Genomic DNA, 19,848 nt, shown 5'->3' with positions numbered 1-19,848 from the left:
AACAAAGTAAAAAAATAAATCTGTATTTCCTGGTTGATGAAGAATGAAATGTGTTGCCCACGTGAGCAAGAATTGCTCTAGGTGATGCTTGTTAAAGTTACCCAGGCTTTCGGTGTCTGGCATGAAACGGACATGAAATTTTCGTGTCTTGGAGGCAAGAGTTCACTGAGGCATTAGTAGCTGCAACATTATTGTTGTTGTTGTTCAGTCGTTTAGTCGTGTCCGACTCTTTGTGACCCCATGGACCAGAGCACACCAGGCACTCCTGTCTTCAACTGCCTCCCGCAGTTTGGTCAAACTCATGCTGCTAGCTTCAAAAACACTGTCCAACCATCTCGTCCTCTGTCGTCCCCTTCTCCTTGTGCCCTCCATCTTTCCCAACATCAGGGTATTTTCCAGGGAGTCTTCTCTTCTCATGAGGTGGCCAAAGTATTGGAGCCCCAGCTTCATGATCTGTCCTTCCAGTGAGCACTGATTTCCTTAAGAATGGATAGGCTTGATCTTCTTGCAGTCCATGGGACTCTCAAGAGTCTCCTCCAGCACCATAATTCAAAAGCGTCAATTCTTCAGCAATCAGCCTTCTTGATGGTCCAGCTCTCACTTCCATACATCACTGCTGGGAAAACCATAGCTTTAACTATACAGACCTTTGTTGGCAAGGTATGCAAATTAATTGAAACCAAGCATGTTTTCTATCTTACTCGTAATCCTGTACTCAAAACAAACACGAAAAGTCAGTTGATCATTATGGTGTTGGAAGCCTGCAGCCAATAGAAGGAATGATGCGCTCACCACAATATATTGAGGTTCTATGAAAGAGAGTTATTCCAGAACTGGAAAAGAGGTATCCTGACGGTACTGGGATATTGCAGCAGGACCTAGCCCCCTGTCACACATCGAAAGTGCTGAACAAATTCATGACAGAGCAGCAAATGCAGGTACTTGATTGGCCAGAGAATTCCCTGCATGTAAATCCCATTGAGAATTTGTGGGCTGTATGCAAAAGTTGCCTCTGTGCTGTAGACTGTATGACTATGGAGAAGCTCATTCGGGCGCTGATTCAACTGTGGTACAGGGATCCGAAAATCAAGAGTGACTGTCCAAAATTAGTAGACTCCATGCCAAACCATGTTCAAATGCTGCTTAAAAATAGCGGATGTAAAGTACGTATACAGTGGTACCTCGGGTTACATACGCTTCAGGATACATATGCTTCAGGTTACAGAATCTGCTAACCCAGAAATAATACCTTAAGAACTTTGCTTCAGGATGAGAACAGAAATCGTGTGGCGGTGGCACGGCAGCAGCAGGAGGTGCTTCAGGTTAAGAACACTTTCAGGTTAAGAACGGACCTCTGGAACAAATTAAGTATGTAACCAGAGGTACCACTGTATGTGAGTTTTGTACATGTATATGTGAGTTTTGTACAATAAACTACATTGTTTGTTTCAATTAATTTGCATGAAGGTGTATATATATTTTAAAAGTTCTGAAAGACTGCCCTTCTTTCAGTAGAGTGGTACCTTGGATTTAAGAACAGCTTAGTTTATGAACAACTTGGATTAAGAACGCTGCAAACCTGGAAGTAGGTGTTTTGGTTTGTGAACTTTGCCTTGGAATAAGAACATGTTTCGCTTCCTGTTGAGTGAATTTGCAAATTGAGTCTCCCGCTGCTATGGGAAAGCACACCTTGGTTTAAGAACGCTTTGGTTTAAGAACGGACTTCCAGAACGGATTAAGTTCGTAAACCAAGGTACCATTGTATAAGGAAGGGTTACACAGAACATCGAGAAGCTCAGAGACATTCAGCATTATTAAGCATCTATACCCCTTTTACACCTGGAGTAGGAACCGGCAAGCCACTCCAGTATCCCTGCCAAGAAAACTCCATGGACAAACATGCGCTGGATTATGGAGAAAGCTAGAGAGTTCCAGAAAGACATCTACTTCTGCTTCATTGACTATGCAAAAGCCTTTGACTGTGTTGACCACGGCAAACTATGGCAAGTTCTTAAAGAAATGGGAGTGCCTGATCACCTCATCTGTCTCCTGAGAAATCTCTATGTGGGACAAGAAGCTACAGTTAGAACTGGATATGGAACAACTGATTGGTTCCAAATTGGGAAAGGAGTAAGGCAAGGCTGTATATTGTCTTCCTGCTTATTTAACTTATATGCAGAATTCATCATGCGAAAGGCTGGGCTGGATGAATCCCAAACCGGAATTAAGATTGCCGGAAGAAATATCAACAACCTCAGATATGCAGATGACACAACCTTGATGGCAGAAAGTGAAGAGGAATTAAAGAACCTTTTAATGAGGGTGAAAGAGGAGAGCGCAAAATATGGTCTGAAGCTCAACATCAAAAAAACGAAGATCATGGCCACTGGGCCCATCACCTCCTGGCAAATAGAAGGGGAAGAAATGGAGGCAGTGAGAGATTTTACCTTCTTGGGCTCCATGATCAGTGCAGATGGTGACAGCAGTCACGAAATTAAAAGACGCCTGATCCTTGGGAGAAAAGCGATGGCAAACCTAGACAACATCTTAAAAGGCAGAGACATCACCTTGCCAACAAAGGTCCGTATAGTAAAAGCCATGGTTTTCCCAGTAGTGATGTATGGAAGTGAGAGCTGGACCATAAAGAAGGCTGATCGCCGAAGAATTGATGCTTTTGAATTATGGTGCTGGAGGAGACTCTTGAGAGTCCCATGGACTGCAAGATCAAACCTCTCCATTCTGAAGGAAATCAGCCCTGAGCGCTCACTGGAAGGACAGATCGTGAAGCTGAGGCTCCAATACTTTGGCCACCTCATGAGAAGAGAAGACTCCCTGGAAAAGACCCTGATGTTGGGAAAGATGGAGGGCACAAGGAGAAGGGGACGACAGAGAATGAGATGGTTGGATGGTGTTCTTGAAGCTACCAGCATGAGTTTGATCAAACTGCGGGAGGCAGTGGAGGACAGAAGTGCCTGGCGTGCTCTGGTCCATGGGGTCACGAAGAGTCGGACACGACTAAACGACTAAACAACAACAACAACAACCCCTTTGCAGTCAATTGGACATAACATTTCTTGCACTGCTGCTCATTCCGGTCATGATTCCTGACATGTTTCTTATTGGCTCATTCCAGGCTCTTTATTGGCCTTCCAGGAGTCATGTGGTGTGTTGTATGAGCTGACTTTCTTTGGGCTTAAGCTCTTAACAATCTCCGTAAGGCTAAATGCAGCACGCTTTATGTCGATGACATTGAACAGGACTAATTTTGACCGTTGTTGGGAAGGAAAGCCTTCAAACGCACCGGCACTCCTCATTTGACGTAGAACACTTCCCACAGACTCTCCAAGTTTCCCCATTTTCTAGGGACAGTCCCAGATTTACAAAAGACATCCTGGTTTCTGATTTGATCTTGGAATGCCCCACTTTTTCTTAGGAGGTCCCTGTTTTCATTGGAGAAATGTTGGAGGGTATGGAGTTATCTGACCCCAAGCCATCTGAGGGCAGCATTGTATAGGGAGGTTTTTAAAAACATTTAATATTTTATTACGTTTTTATACCGTATTTTTCCTTGTATAAGACGATGCTTTTTGCTAAAAGAAATTAGGCAAAAATTGGGTGTCGTCTTATACACGGATAGTGAATGCAGAGAGGGGACATGCGATTAATGGCAGCAGCATGCCGGAGATTGGCAGCTGTGAGTGGGCAGATGATTGGTGGCTGCGGCAAGGCCTGCTGGCGATTGGCTGTGGCAATTGGGCAGGTGATTGGCACCTGCGGCAAGTGGGTGGGTGGACTGTTGGTGGCAGTGAGCAGGGAGACAATTGGCGGCTGCAGCCACTGTGTGATCAGCAAATGATTGGCAGTGGCAGGCAGGTGGGTGAGCGATTGGCGGAAGTGACCTCCCCCACCCCCCAAAAAGCTAAACAACTTAATTTCTTAATTTTGGGTTTTTTAAAAAAGGTGTCATCTTATACACGGGGGGAGTCTTATACACGGAAAAATACGGTATATGTTGGAAGCCACCCAGAGTGGCTGGGGCAACCCAGTCAGATCGGAGGCGTATAAATAGTAAAGTTATTGCAGTCGTACCTCAGAAGTTGAACGGAATCCGTTCCGGAAGTCCATTTGACTTCCAAAACGTTCGGAAACCAAGGCACAGCTTTTGATTGGGTGCAGGAAGATCTGGCAGCCAATCAGAATCTGCAGAACCTGCGTTGGACGTTCGGGTTCCAAAGAATGTTTGCAAACCAGAACACTCACTTCTGGGTTTGCCGTGTTTGGGAGCCAAAATGTTCGACTCGCAAGGTGTTTGACTTCTGAGGTGCCACTGTGTTCTTGTTCTTTGTTGTTATTTAGGATGTCCCTATTTCCATCAGAGAAATGTTGGAGGGCATGTTTCACAGAAGCAAGCTGGGCAGAAATTTGGTTGCATTCTTGTACGGCATGTTATTATTTTGTGGCAAACGGTCCAACTTAATCTGTGTCACTTAAACATGCTACAAAGCAGTCCTGCCGTCAAAAGGTTTCCCTGAGGAAAAATTAAGCCCTTGCAGGCATCAATTATGCAAAGACTACATCTAAGGGCACCATCCACCTTGTCCTCCTGCCTGCCCGAAGTGTTAAATAAATCATAACATCCTGTTCATCCTGCCGTCAGTGCGGGTGAAAGAAGTCATCGTAAATGAGGTCGAAATCACAGGGTCGGAGACGGCGTCCAAGTTTTTGTTTGCAAGAAGTAGCGACTCCAGAGCTTTTGGTAATTCAGGTCCTCAAGGAAAGCCTTCCCCCCTATCTCAACTACTTCCTGTTAATATGGACCAGGGAGGAAACGGTCATTAGGCACAAGGAAGTGCCCACCCGTTTCCAGTCGTGTGCCTTAATTTGTCATGGGTAAAATTGGCACCTGCTGGCTTGTTTTGGCTCCTGTTCCATCCCTAATGAGGAAGTATCAAAATACTTGTAACCCGCTGTGTGAGGACTTCAAAGCCTTTCATCAGTGGAGACTTAAATGCATTAAAAAAGAAAAGCGGAAAGGAAACTCCTTTGGCATTTGTTTTATGAAGATTTTTTTAATAATGGCAATAGAAGAGAAATGAATTAGGTAACAACAGCCCGTTGTTGAAAAGTATGTTTACAAATAATGTTTAAATCGCTAGGAGTGATGCTTCAACCCCATCTTGAGGATTTGATATTTTGCCTTGATAGATGTTGATGTTTGACAGGATTTGGCAGTTGCCATGGAAGTGTAAAGCACTCAAGTTTCGTCACATTTCAGATGCCGAGGCCTAATCTCAGAATCCAAATTCACATTTGGTAGGCTGGAGGATTTTGAAATGATCCACGCTGCACTCCTTTATGGACTGCAGTCTGGGTTGGAGAATGCAAACAGAGAGTTGATTAGACATCTCAGACCCAGTCTTACTGTCAGGGAAGGGCTGTAGCTCAGTGGCAGAGCATCTGCTTTGCATGCAGAAGGTCCCTGGTTCAATCCCCAGCATCTCCTGATGGGGCTAGGAGAGACACTTTCCAGAAATCCTGGGGAGCTGCTGCCAGTCAGTATGGACAATATCAAGCTGTTGTTGTTGTTTTAGTTAATTAATTACATTTATATACTGCTAGTTGGACCAGTGGTCTGACTCAGTAGAAGGCAGCCTCCTTTGGTCCTTTGTTGTTGTTGTTTAGTTGTGTCCGACTCTTCGTGACCCCATGGACCAGAGCACGCTAGGCACTCCTGTCTTCCACTGCCTCCCACAGTTTGGTCAAACTCATGTTGGTAGCTTCGAGAACACTGTCCAGCCATCTCGTCCTCTGTCGTCCCCTTCTCCTTGTGCCCTCCATCTTTCCCAATATCAGGGTCTTTTCCAGGGAGTCTTCTCTTCTCATGAGGTGGCCAAAGTATTGCAGCCTCAGCTTCACGATCTGTCCTTCCAGTGAGCGCTCAGGGCTGATTTCCTTCAGAATGGAGAGGTTTGATCTTCTTGCAGTCCATGGGACTCTCAAGAGTCTCCTCCAGCACCATAATTCAAAAGCATCAATTCTTCGGCAATCAGCCTTCTTGATGGTCCAGCTCTCACTTCCATACATCACTACTGGGAAAACCATAGCTTTAACAATACAGACCTTTGTTGGCAAGGTGATGTCTCTGCTTTTTAAGATGCTGTCCTTTGTACTAACATGAATTATTGCCAAGTATAAACTTATTCAGCTTTCTGTGCCTATTTTCTCTTTGAGTCTTGTCCCTTGTCCTCCCAACATTCTCTCCTTGCCCCCACACTCAGTCTGATCACAGTCCGATCTTCAGCCTCAAGCCAATCTTGCAAAGATCACTAGTGCCTCAGCTCCCTTGCCGACACCAGGCTTGTGAGATCTCCTTTTTTTCTTTTTTGCCAGAACCTTGAGATCCATAACGGGGCTTTCTGGTGGCGGGAGGGCACAGCACTGAACCAGCATCATGAACCACGTGTGATTCAGGGTTGATCGTGGCGCCAGCGATCTTGCTGTCTGTTGCATCTTCTGCTCCAGTTGTCATATGTGGTGGGGCTGAGGTTGCAGCAGGGGAATAGGAAAGGGGAGGCGGGGGGAGGAGGCTGCCCCAGGTACCATCATGGAGGGGGTGTGACAAATTATAAAGGAACAATTACTGCCCTACAAGGGCGGTTCATTATTATTATTATTATTATTATTATTATTATTATTATTATTATTATTATTTTAAATGCCTGCTCCAAAGGCATCTTAGTACACTAGGGATTATATAGCTATATCTGAAATTGCATGCATATCAGTTAATATCTTGACCCTCCTCCATGAAAATACAGTGGTACCTCGGGTTACAGACGCTTCAGGTTACATACGCTTCAGGTTACAGACTCTTCTAACCCAGAAATAGTACCTTGGGTTAAGAACTTTGCTTCAGGATGAGAACAGAAATCGCGTAGCAGCAGCGGGAGGTCCCATTAGCTAATGTGGTGCTTCATAGAATCATAGAATCATAGAATCATAGAGTTGGAAGAGACCACAAGGGCCATCGAGTCCAACCCCCTGCCAAGCAGGAAACACCATCAGAGCACTCCTGACATATGGTTGTCAAGCCTCTGCTTAAAGACCTCCAAAGTAGGAGACTCCACCACACTCCTTGGTAGCAAATTCCACTGTCGAACAGCTCTTACTGTCAGGAAGTTCTTCCTAATGTTTAGGTGGAATCTTCTTTCTTGTAGTTTGGATCCATTGCTCCGTGTCCGCTTCTCTGGAGCAGCAGAAAACAACCTTTCTCCCTCCTCTATGTGACATCCTTTTATATATTTGAACATGGCTATCATATCACCCCTTAACCTCCTCTTCTCCAGGCTAAACATGCCCAGCTCCCTTAGCCGTTCCTCATAAGGCATTGTTTCCAGGCCTTTGACCATTTTGGTTGCCCTCCTCTGGACACGTTCCAGTTTGTCAGTGTCCTTCTTGAATTGTGGTGCCCAGAACTGGACACAGTACTCCAGGTGAGGTCTGACCAGAGCAGAATACAGTGGCACTATTACTTCCCTTGATCTAGATGCTATACTCCTATTGATGCAGCCCAGAATTGCATTGGCTTTTTTAGCTGCCGCGTCACACTGTTGGCTCATGTCAAGTTTGTAGTCAACCAAGACTCCTAGATCCTTTTCACATGTACTGCTCTCAAGCCAGGTGTCACCCATCTTGTATTTGTGCCTCTCATTTTTTTTGCCCAAGTGCAATACTTTACATTTCTCCCTGTTAAAATTCATCTTGTTTGTTTTTGCCCAGTTCTCTAATCTGTCAAGGTCGTTTTGAAGTGTGATCCTGTCCTCTGGGGTGTTAGCCACCCCTCCCAGTTTGGTGTCATCTGCAAATTTGATCAGGATGCCCTTGAGTCCATCATCCAAGTCGTTGATAAAGATGTTGAATAAGACCGGGCCCAAGACAGAACCCTGTGGCACCCCACTAGTCACTCTTCTCCAGGATGAAGAGGAACCATTGATGAGCACCCTTTGGGTTCGGTCAGTCAGCCAGTTACAAATCCACTGAGTGGTAGCATAGTCAAGACCGCATTTTACCAGCTTCTTTACAAGAATATCATGGGGTACCTTGTCAAATGCCTTGCTGAAATCAAGGTAGGCTCCATCCACTGCGTTCCCTTCATCTACCAGGCTTGTAATTCTGTCAAAAAACGAGATCAGGTTAGTCTGACATGACTTATTTTTCAGAAATCCATGCTGACTATTGGTGATCACAGCATTCCTTTCTAGGTGCTCACAGACTGTTTGCTTAATGATCTGCTCCAGAATCTTCCCTGCTATTGATGTCAGACTGACTGGGCGGTAATTATTTGGGTCCTCTCTTTCCCCCTTTTTGAAAATAGGGACAACATTTGCCCTCCTCCAGTCTGCCGGGACTTCGCCTGTTCTCCAGGAATTCTCAAAGATGACTGCCAGTGGTTCTGAGATCACATCTGCCAGTTCTTTTAATACTCTTGGATGCAGTTCATCTGGCCCTGGAGACTTGAATACATCTAAACTAGCCAAATATTCTTGTACTATCTCCTTAGTTATTCTGGGCTGTGTTTCCTTTGCTGAATCATTTGCTCCAAATTCTTCAGGTCGGGCATTGTTTTCTTTATCGGAGAAGACTGAGGCAAAGAAGGCATTGAGGAGTTCAGCCCTTTCTGTGTCTCCTGTTTGCATTTCACCATCTTCTCCTCTGAGTGACCCCACTGTTTCTTAGTTCTTCCTTTTGCTACGAACATACCCATAAAAGCCTTTTTTGTTGCTTTTAACCTCTCTAGCCAGCCTGAGTTCATTCTGTGCTTTAGCTTTTCTGACTTTGTGTCTACACGTGCTGGCTATTTGTTTGAATTCCTCTTAGGTGGTTTCCCCCCTTTTCCATTTTTTGTACACATCCTTTTTTAATCTTAATTCAGTTAAAAGTTCTTTAGATAGCCACCCTGGCTTCTTTAGGCACCTTCCATGTTTCCGTCTCATTGGTATTGCCTGACATTGTGCTTTTACTATCTCCCTCTTAACAAACTCCCAGCCATCATGAACTCCCTTTCCTTTTAGTATTGCTGTCCATGGGATCTCACCCAGCACTTCCCTAAGTTTTATGAAGTCAGCTTTCTTAAAGTCAAGAAATTGAGTCCTAGTATGCTTGGCTGCTCCTTTCCGCTGTATTGTAAACTTCAGAAGAGCATGATCACTTGCGCCTAATGATCCATCCACATCTACCCCACTAACCAGGTCATCAACATTGGTTAGGACCAGATCTAAAATGGCTGTTCCTCTTGTTGCTTCTCCCACTTTCTGGACAATGAAGTTGTCTGCAAGGCCAGTGAGGAATCTGTTTGACCTTATGCTCTTGGCTGAGTTTGACGTCCAACAAATATCCGGGTAGTTGAAGTCCCCCATTACTACTATCTCCCTTCCTTTTGCATGCTTGGCCATCTGTTCCAGGAAGGCATCATCTATGTCCTCCGTTTGGCTTGGGGATCTATAGTAAACTCCCACAATGAGGTCTCTGTTATTCTTCTCTCCCTTAATTTTGACCCAAATGCTCTCACTTTGGCTTTGAGGTTCTAAATCTTGGATCTCTTCACAGGTATACACATCCCTGACATATAACGCCACTCCTCCTCCTTTCTTGTCTGGTCTGTTTCTCTGAAATAGATTGTATCCCCCCATTATTACATTCCAATCGTGGGACTTATCCCACCAGGTTTCAGTGATGCCTATTATGTCATATTTAGTTTGCTGTACCAAGAGCTCAAGCTCATCTTGTTTATTTCCCATGCTTTGTGCATTAGTGTACAGACACTGAAGTCCATTAATCATTCCCCCGTGTCTCTTATTTAAGGATTTTTCCTCCCACCACTAGGCCTGCGTGCTGTTTGCTCCATTTGGTCTATGACATTTGGATGATCATCTTCATCAATTGATAGACTCCTACCTTCAGAAGCACTGTCTCCCTCCCCCACATTAGTCAGTTTAAAGCCCTCCTGATGAGGTTTCTGAGATTTTTGGCAAAAACATTCCTCCCAACCGTTGTGAGGTGCAGCCCATCGCTTGCCAGAAGTCCATCTTCAAGAAACTGCAGTCCGTGATCTAAGGATCCAAGCCGTTCCTGTTTACACCATTTGCGAAGCCAGCTGTTCACTTCCACTATTTTCCCCTCTCTCCCTGGGCCACGTCGTTCAACTGGGAGGACAGACGAGATGACAATTTGTGCATTTAGTTGCTTCAATTTCCTGCCGAGAGCCTCGTAGTCTCTTTTGATCTTCTGGAGGCTATTGCTTGCAGTGTCATTGGTTCCCACATGAACCAAGAGGAAGGGGTATTTGTCAGTGGGTTTTATGATTCCTTGCAGTCGTTCAGTTACATCTTGGATCTTAGCCCCGGGGAGACAGCACACTTCCCGAGACATCTTGTCAGGCCCACAGATCACTGCTTCTGTTCCCCTCAGTAGGGAATCCCCTATCACCACTACACGCCTCCTCTTGGGTTTGGTCGGGGTTCTTCCGTGAGCTGTCCGTTCCAAGGTCGCCTGCACATTCCCTGAGGACTGACTTTGCTGCTCGTCTTCATATACCTGATCGACTGTAATAAGGGAGAGATCCTCAAATGGAGTCTGCTCTTCGTCTTCCATGCTAGGGGAGAGGACCTCAAAGCGATTGTGTATTTCTAAACAATCAGAGTGAACCCTGGGCCTCCTACTTCTTTGAGTCATGTTTCTCCATATATCTGGCTCCTGTGTTGGTGAACTAGCCTCCTTCTCAGGGGAGCCCCCTTTCTCCTCCTTGGTGGGGACAGTGTGCTCTGTTGCTTCCAAGAAGAGCTCCAGCTCTCTAATTCTTTGGAGCGTAGCTACACGTTCCTCCAGTTGCTGGACTTTGTCTTTTAAAAGGGCAATCAACATGCAATTGCTGCAGGTAAAGCTGCCTGCAACCTTTGGCAAGATGGCAAACATTGCGCAGGAATCGCAGGCGACTGCAGCTGTTCCCTCCCCTTCCATCTTGAGATCGTGTCGTTGGGGGTGGCTACAGAGGTCCTCCATCATAAAAAGCTTGAAGACAGGACAAATAACTTCCCCCACAAAAAAACCTAGGTCTCCGCCAACAAACGTTTGAGACTAGCTCCCCTAAATCTAAAAGATGGATATAACTGCCCTGCGCCGCTGCCCTGCAAACTCTGATCAGGTTAAGAACAGTTTCAGGTTAAGAACGGACCTCCGGAACGAATTAAGTACTTAACCCGAGGTACCACTGTAGCTGTTTACTTGGCCGTTTCCCTATGTAGTGAAGGCCAAAATTTCAATTCAGTGGAGCAGGGTCAAGATATTAACTGATATGCAAGAAATTTCAGATATAGCTATATAATCCCTAGTTTAGCAAGATAAGACCTTTGAAGCAGGCTTTTTTATTTTAATTTTTTTTTATGAACCACCCTACTGCCTTACCCTCCGCTGGGCTTCCCGGGTCCTGGAAAGTCGGCCTATGTGAAGAAAATGAGACTAGGCCGAGTAGATTAGATAATACAGAGCATGGTGAAATCACGATAAATAAAACCTCCCCTTCAGTAGTTTCAAGCACTAGTACAGGTTCCACGTAATATCTGTACTGCATTGTTTACTGTGACAGCACCTGCACTTTGGAACTCCCCACCTGTTGCAACAAAGCACGTGCCTTTGCTAGACTCTTTTCGGGCACCTGATAAAAGCATTCTTCTTTAGGCAAGCATACCTAGATGCTTAGGAAGTTGAAGTAATTTTAATCTTAATATTTTAGTTTTTGTATGTTTTAAAGTAGGATTGTTAATTTTTCTTGATTTTACTGTGGTGTTTTTTGTTTTTTTTGTTTTGTTTCGGTAAACCACTTTGCAGGTTTTTTAAAATAAATTTTATTAAATAAATAAAAAATAAACATAAATAAAATAACACAAGCCAAAACACAATCCATCCTGTAGATTTAAGTATCTGTCCATAGTCACCTACTTGTTATCAGAGGCCCAGAATCCACATTCCTTTGTAAGAAAATATGAAATAACGTAAAACCATTTTTGCAGGCAAAAATATATATTAAAAAATCAATGTGTGGGGGGGTGACAAGAAATTTTCCGCACCGGGTACCACCTTACCTTCCTATGCCTCTGGGTTGCAGCAGTGGTCCCACCTCCCTGGAAGCCCCACCAAATTCTGGGGTGGGGAGTCTGAATTGCTCCTTTAGCTTCACAACAGGCTTATGAGAGGGGTTATGCTGAGACAAAGTGACTGGTCCAAGGCCTGACTTTCATGACCGAGCATGGATGTGTCTCTAGTCTTTCCTGGCCCCAGGTGTCAAATGTTATCACTGCACCATAAAACTGGCTCTTACCAGTTTTATGCAACTTTGTGCCATTTTAAGCAATTCGTTGACTGAGCCAAAGCTCATACAATTGACCGACTAAATTATTTTTAATTAACAGCCGTATCATTCCTATAAGTGTGGAGCAACTAGTAAACAAAGAAATAAACCACGGCCATCCCTTTTGCCGCCTTAGAAATCCATGCCTGCCACCCTGGAATAAGAGTTTTTGCAAACTAATATTTACCAAGCAAATCCTGTCTTTTCCTGCCAACTGCCCATGCATGTGGGTTTGGCCAAATTCACCGTGCACGATCTAACAGCGCCGCTTAGACACACATCCAGCTCCTTCCCACTGAGCAGGTGAAAAGTTTCCTGACGTGATTCACCCCGCTGTGGTCTTCTTGTTTGCTGAATGTGATTTGGAAAGAATATTCCTCCTCCACCACCCGCTTTCATCACCATCATCATTATTATTAAAAATCATTGTTTCAAGAGGCAGCCATAAGCAACGAAACCACAAGGCTAGTCTTGGCTGGCTGACTAGATTCAGCAGCTGCTGTGTTCCAAGTTCTGGGCAAGCCACCGTTATCCAGATTCCCACTTGTCCTCTGTGTCTTCTGCCTCAGTTGCATTACAGCATCTTGAGCAAGATGGACCACTAATTGACCAGTCTGGAAAGACTGCCAGCGTTTTGATGCAGCCCGTTCCCTATCCCCAGCAGACTGTGCCTGCCCCTGTCACGCCGCGTTTCCCACCCCTGTTATCTGAGGCCTGCGACATCTTCCAAGCCCTCCTTGAATGCAAGACTCCGATTTAGCATGTGATATGTGCTGTGTAGCTTTTATTTCCAGCAGGCTGCTTGGGGTTATTGTATCTCGACCAAAGTATATGTTCCGAGTGGGTAAATTCTTTCGGCAATTATATTCTAGCAGACTAGCAACGCAGCAAAGCCAAATTTCTTCTCCCCTTCTTTTCGTCTTCCTCTCCCACCCCTTCACACAAAGAAAAAAACCCCCCCATGCACCAAGCCCTATCTTGGGCTCCTTCGCAATTATTCTGAAAGCTCTGCACACTCACAAAAGTGTTGATAGCTACATATTTAGCGATCCTTTTCTTAAAACAAGAGAGAAAATGCTGGATGCGTTTTCCACTAACCCCCACACCTCCTGACTAAAGTCGGAAGGCTATTTAAGTTGGCTTCAGTGCATTTCTTCATTGTGTTGTGCTGACATGATTTGTTCAAAGAAATTGTGCTTTTGGAAGGAAAAGGTTAAAGTTTGCTACTGATATTCATCAGGAGATGGATATTTAATCTTTAATCTCTTGTTCTAGGCCCCTACTTCGGATCAACTCATTATCCCGAATAAACGATGTGTCATTCCCATTATTTATGTTTCATTGCAGCCAAAGTATCTGGACCTCGTTTGGGTAAGCACCATTCATTTCGACCCATTCAGCATTAATCTCCCTGCTAACATCTTTCCTGTCCTATGCGCTGTCCCCTATTTGCTTTTATGTTTTCCGTGGAGTGTTTATAAAAGGATAATCTTTTACAAAGCAGACAGAATTTTTTTGTGTATAAACTGCTGGGTTTGAATGCCTCATTGATACACCATCTAAACTGAAGTGTTCAGCAAGATTAGTGCATCCAGCGAGCTTCTGAACTGGGTAAAAAAAAAAAGAATTTAAAGAACAGAGGGACTGCGCCTTTCTTTATGGTGGGAAAAAAAAGGGTGGCTAATGATTCCGTCACCATTCAGATGGGATACTTTTTAAAGCAGATGGACTTGGAGAACAGGAAAACATTTGAAAAAAATAATTTTAAAAAACCAGCCAAGGAGGTCGCTTATGGTGACAGAGAGAAAGGGAAAAGAGTCAACAGCCATGTTATTTTGTGGATTCTGATTTGCTGGGGAGTGAATGTCAAGCTGGAACGGAGCCATGGAAATCGGCAGAGTGACTTCTTCTACATCATGGTAGCTGCGATCAGAAATTGCCCCCTAGCACCGCTAAATGCATACGACTTTTGCTGGGGAGCAGAAGCACGTCGCTCTGTAGTATGGAAATAGGGTAATTATTTTTTTTAGAAGAGAGATTCATAGATGCATTAGCGATGCATTCTGCCATCAACTCCCTCCCTCCTCCCCCCCCCCGCCCGCCGCCCAATCTGTGCACTTTACAAAGCCATATCTTTGAGGATGTTGAATGTTGGGTGCTATTGACAGACATCCCCCTGTACAATGCAAACACTTTTTGTTGTTGTTTAAAGAACACAATATGCAAGTGCTTTCCTGCCCATATCCCCCACATTTAATAGGGAAAATTCCAAAGCAGACATGTGGTGGTATCATTTGAATGGCATAGATCCTTAAATACATTTGTCACTTTGCTCGCTTGCCAGATATTTTTCAAAGATCCACACCATCGAAAACACTCCAAATTATATCCATCATGACACTGTCAACATGTAGCACTGTTTAGCGTTTTATTTTCATTAAACTGCACTATTGTTGTCCATCTATTATGACATAAACTAGGATTCGTGCCCTTGCATTAAAACGAAACGAAGACAGAAAGAAATCATCGGGAAAAATGTTCAGGAAAGCTTGCAATTCGTTTGTGTTTGTTGAGCTGCCTGGGCACATGTGGAGGAAAAGGGTAGGTGAAATGTCATGTAGATCAGCTGCGCATTGCATAACGGTGGGTATTAAATTCCAAAGGGACTCAATCAGACATGTAGCCAAGAGCATGGGATGCAATTTTACTTCTGTAACTACTGCTTCTGTTGTGTATATTACCCCACCTTTCATCCACAGGGCTTAAGGGAGGGATACATAGTTCTCTTCTCCATTATATCCTCACAACAATCCTGTGAAGAAGGCCAGGTTGAGAAAAGAGTGAGAGGTCCAGTGTCATCCAGTGAGATTCATGGCTGAGTGGGGATTAGAACTTGGATCTCCCTGGTCCCAGTCTGACATGCTGTACTGCTATATTGCACTGGAATAAAGGGGTGTGTGTGTAAAGGACCCCTGGATGGTTAAGCCCAGTCAAAGGCAACAATGGGGTTGCACCACTCATCTCACTTTCAGGCCGAGGGAGCCGGCGTTTGTCCACAGACAGCTTTCTGGCGCATGTGGCCAGCATGACTAGACCACTACTGGTGCAACGCAACACTGTGACGGAAACCAGAGCACACAGAAAAACCGTTTACCTTCCCGCCACAGTGGTACCTATTTCTCTACTTGCACTGGCATGCTTTCGAACTGCTAGTTTGGCAGGAACTGGGACAGAGCAGCGGGAGCTCACTCTGTCGCAGGGATTCGAACCAGTGACCTTCCAATCAGCAAGGCCAAGAGGCTCAGTGGTTTAGACCACAGCACCACCCATGTCCCTGCTGCACTGAAGTATATATTACTGTTGTGGTCATGGTAGTTATGTGCAGTGCTATTTTTCTAGAAAAAGAGGTTCCAGAACTCACCATGAACACCTCCTTTGTTCTCTTAGAACGGCAATGGTGCCCATATGAGAGGTGCCGGACCTAAGTTCTGGTGAGCTCCAGGTGGAAAAAAAGAAGCAGCTCTGGTTATGTGTAAACAGTGGCTCTGTTCTTACAGAGGTGGCAAACCTGGCCCAAGCCTCCTTTAGATTGCAAGAGCTTTCGTGATCGAATGTTCCTTTACACGGGGGGAAGTGCCCTCTGGATTTGGGTTTCCAGACCTCCAGGGCTGACCTGAAGTCCCCAGATTTGCCTGGTTCCCTCCAGCCGGCAGTGGGAGGGCTTGAATCCCCTGGCGTACTCTTAATATTTTATTATTTTAGAATTGCGCACACAGCTTGCAAGCTCTGGTTCAGCAGGAGCCAAATTTAAATTATTTCATAGTCCCTTTAAGTGTGTGTGTGTGTGTGTGTATGTATGTATGTCCTGCCTTCCTCTCTTATATAACTGCCATCTCCAGCCCACCCCTGTAACATCACCAGCAGCTACCCCTAGGTCTCAGGTTTGGGCCATGAAATCTCAGCTTCTGGGATGTTTCTGACTGGGCAACACTACACTGCATAGAGAGGTAAACTGAGGTCAAGCTCTAGACTGCTAGTTTTCTAGGCCCCATTCACACTACAGTGGTACCTCAGGTTACATACGCTTCAGGTTACATACGCTTCAGGTTACACACTCCGCTAGCCCAGAAATAGTGCTTCAGGTTAAGAACTTTGCTTCAGGATAAGAACAGAAATCGGGCTCCGGTGGCGCGGCAGCAGCAGGAGGCTCCATTAGCTAAAGTGGTGCTTCAGGTTAAGAACAGTTTCAGGTTAAGAACAGACCTCCAGAACCAATTAAGTACTTAACCTGAGGTACCAATGTATAGTTTTAAAGCAGTGTGCCATACCACTTTAAACAGTCACACCTTCAAGTAATGAATCTTGGGAAGTGAAATTTAAGCGTGAATTTAGTTATCGACAGAAGGGCCAGAAATTCATCCAATGATCTCAGGGCAATTATAGTTGAAGGGAGTTTGGGCAGTATTCTGTGTTGCAGGCAGACAGGAATTGGGGAGAAATTCATTCTTGTTTGCATTTGAAGGCGAACCTACCAAATCCACGCTTCCTGAATCATTACATGAACTGAAACATATCCATCATATTTTGCAACGCAGTCATGTAATGGGCAGCATATGCTAGGATAAAATGTGCAACTAGCTTATGTGAAACTAGCTTATTAAAATACATTATAATAGAAAGATAGTGCTTGCACACACACAAAAAATACTTAGCTAAATTGCTGATGAATTTTTAAGAAGATTTTAAATGCAAACTGATGTGGAAATGTGGAGAAGTGAACGTAAGATTGTAAAAAGGAGAAAAAGAGGGACAGGTCTCTCATTACAGCAGACTAATTATTTTAGACTTCCACAATATAAGCAACTGGATAAAAAGGAGACTACTTGCAAGACCACTTGTCTATGTTATCATCCCAGAAGGAATCTCACTGAGCTAATGATTAGCTCTTGGTGGAGAAGACCCGCGCTCTGTCTTGGGAAACTGAATGACTCCAGAGATGGGTAATGGGACGTATAGCTTCCCATCCTTCAGTTTTTTGGCTGAAATTCAGCTCAGCTTGAGTGTAACCAAAGGTTCACAGCCTAATTGCTATTTGATGTTCATCAAGTCTTTGGTGGTCTCCAATGTAACTTCCAAGGGATTCAATCAGCCATCATATTTGGCATGCTCAGCAAAAGTGAATGGTGGCCAGGACTGAAATAGTTTGGAGACAGAACCCCTCTTCCCTTTTTCCTCCTCAGCTCAACTCAGCCGGTGCTGGTGCAGCAGATTGGAGAACTGTGAATTCCCTAGTTGCTTCCGCTGAGGTAAATTCCCCAGAGAAGCAAGCACTGCATCTTCGCTCCCCAGTTTGGTTTGCGTCTTTCACAAGCTCAAAGCTCCATGAAGACAAAATGGAGGGAGAGGGAAATTTGAAATTTGGTTGCCTTTCAACATCGTTGTCGACTGGAAATTATCATTAGCCAGTGCGCCTGCACAACTTGTGAACTATGTAGGGGCGGACATTTCCTACAAGCCTCTTCTGTCCTGTTTCCACCTTTTTGTTGTTGTTTAGTCGTTTAGTCATGTCTGACTCTTCGTGACCCCAAGGACCAGAGCACGCCAGGCACTCCTGTCTTCCACTGCCTCCAGCAAAATCTGCATTTAAAAAATAATAGTATTTTGATCATGTGTTTCTCCCCAAACATGCATTCCAAAATCTATTTTCCCTCAAGACTGCATTTCTAAGGCTGCAACCCTATACTTTACCTGGGAGTAAACAGGAAGGACAGATCCTGAAGCTGAAGGTCCAATACTTTGGCCACCTCATGAGAAGAGAAGACTCCCTGGAAAAGACCCTGATGTTGGGAAAGATTGAGGGCACAAGGAGAAGGGGACGACAGAGGACGAGATGGTTGGGCAGTGTTCTCGAAGCTACCGGCATCAGTTTGACCAAACTGCAGGAGGCAGTGGAAGACAGGAGTGCCTGGCGTGCTCTGGTCCATGGGGTCAGGAAGAGTCGGACCTGACTAAATGACTAAACAACAACAACAACAACAAACATAGCAGGGTTGCCAGGAGGTCAGAGAAGCACCTCCACCCCAACCAGCTTGTCTGCTGCTGCAGGTGGGGTATGTCAGACATCTGGCAGACCTCACCCTATGCATAACTGGGGAGCTGCATTCAGCTTGGTGGTCTCTTTCAGGATGTTGATGCAGAAATGTTCATATGGATATTAACCCATGCTGGTCAAGGAGAAGGATCACCTCAAAGATCATTCATCAATAGCCTAAGTGGCACTTGGAAGACGTGAGTTGTAAAGGACTCTTTAAAGATGCTGTAGTGATACATCTTTTGGCATGTAGGTATTGATGTTTAAGTGATTGATACAGTTCCTCAACAACAGGGATTTCTCACATTAATATCCCTCAGAAATAGCCCTCCATGAAATTTATGAGAGCTGCTGGCAACCCAGGTAGCCATAAAATATTAATCAAGTGTGTGTGTGTGTGTGTGTGTGTGTGTGTGTTGCCGTAATATATATATATGAAGAAGCAAAGAGCATCAAGAGCCCAATGGGACCATTAAGAGACCTATAAAAATAAAATGTCAAAAGACAGGCATTGTCAAGCTTGTCAGGATCCAGAGCATCATTTACTCTAATATTTCTTCTTTATGTTCCTTTTTGATAATAAGGAAATCTGTTGACCTCAACAGGACTGGTTTCTTAGCCTTGGTGATTCGCAAACAAGGGGGGGGGATAATGGTGGTCAGATCTGTAGAGGACAGCATGTCATAGCGGACAGAAAAAAAGCAGATAAAGAGATAGGGCAGCAAACAAGAAAAACAATACAAAGATTGTAAAAACTTTTAGGAACGATCAAATATCCTCACCACTAAATAATTTCAAGGTTGCCAGTAACAAGATCTTTCAGCCATCAAATGCCTGGGTGAACAGGAATGTTTTCAAATCCACCTAAATATTCACATTGAACCCAGGTTCAAATTCCTGCTGTGCTCCACCGCAACAATCCCGGGGTGGCTGTGGGTTATGTTGCATCTCTCCATCCAACTTGCTTTACAGAGCAGGTTTTTGTATAAATGGGATCATCTTTTGCTCACCGCCTTGTGCATCTTGGAGGAAAAATGGGATACAAATGCAACAAATAAATCACAAGAGTTGGAACATGGAAATTTAATATTAATTACAAAATCTCATGAGCTCTGCTGGATTCTGTCTAGGAACATCCGGGGTTGCCTTATAGCAAGCCAGACCAGAATGATCCACCAAGTTTAGCACTGTCTACCCTGACTCTCCCAGGCCTAGCTGGAGATGAACCTGGGACCTTGGGCAGGCAAAGCAGATGATCTGCCACTAAGCTGTGGCTCTTCCCCAGTTGGTTCCTGCTGATTCAGGCTTAAGTCTTGAGAAAAGAAAAACACCCTGGTCTCTCCATTGGTTAGTT

The 19,848-nt window shown here is 44.6% G+C and overlaps 2 long non-coding RNA genes across 3 annotated transcripts in view; both read right to left on the bottom strand.

Annotated features, from left to right (window-relative positions):
• Positions 1–19,848, bottom strand: part of LOC309529784 — a 760,251-nt gene that overhangs the window by 386,627 nt on the left and 353,776 nt on the right. The window lies entirely within an intron of this gene.
• On the bottom strand, positions 14,818–18,269 carry LOC309529756. Its single transcript, XR_014218419.1, has 2 exons — positions 18,152–18,269; positions 14,818–18,040 (listed from the first exon to the last, which is right to left on the bottom strand). It is a non-coding gene; the product is annotated as an uncharacterized lncRNA (long non-coding RNA).

Source organism: Podarcis vaucheri (assembly GCF_965113315.1).
Source record: "Podarcis vaucheri genome assembly, chromosome: 3".
Taxonomy (NCBI): Eukaryota; Metazoa; Chordata; class Lepidosauria; order Squamata; family Lacertidae; genus Podarcis; species Podarcis vaucheri.
This window is presented reverse-complemented; position numbering and strand designations above follow the sequence as displayed.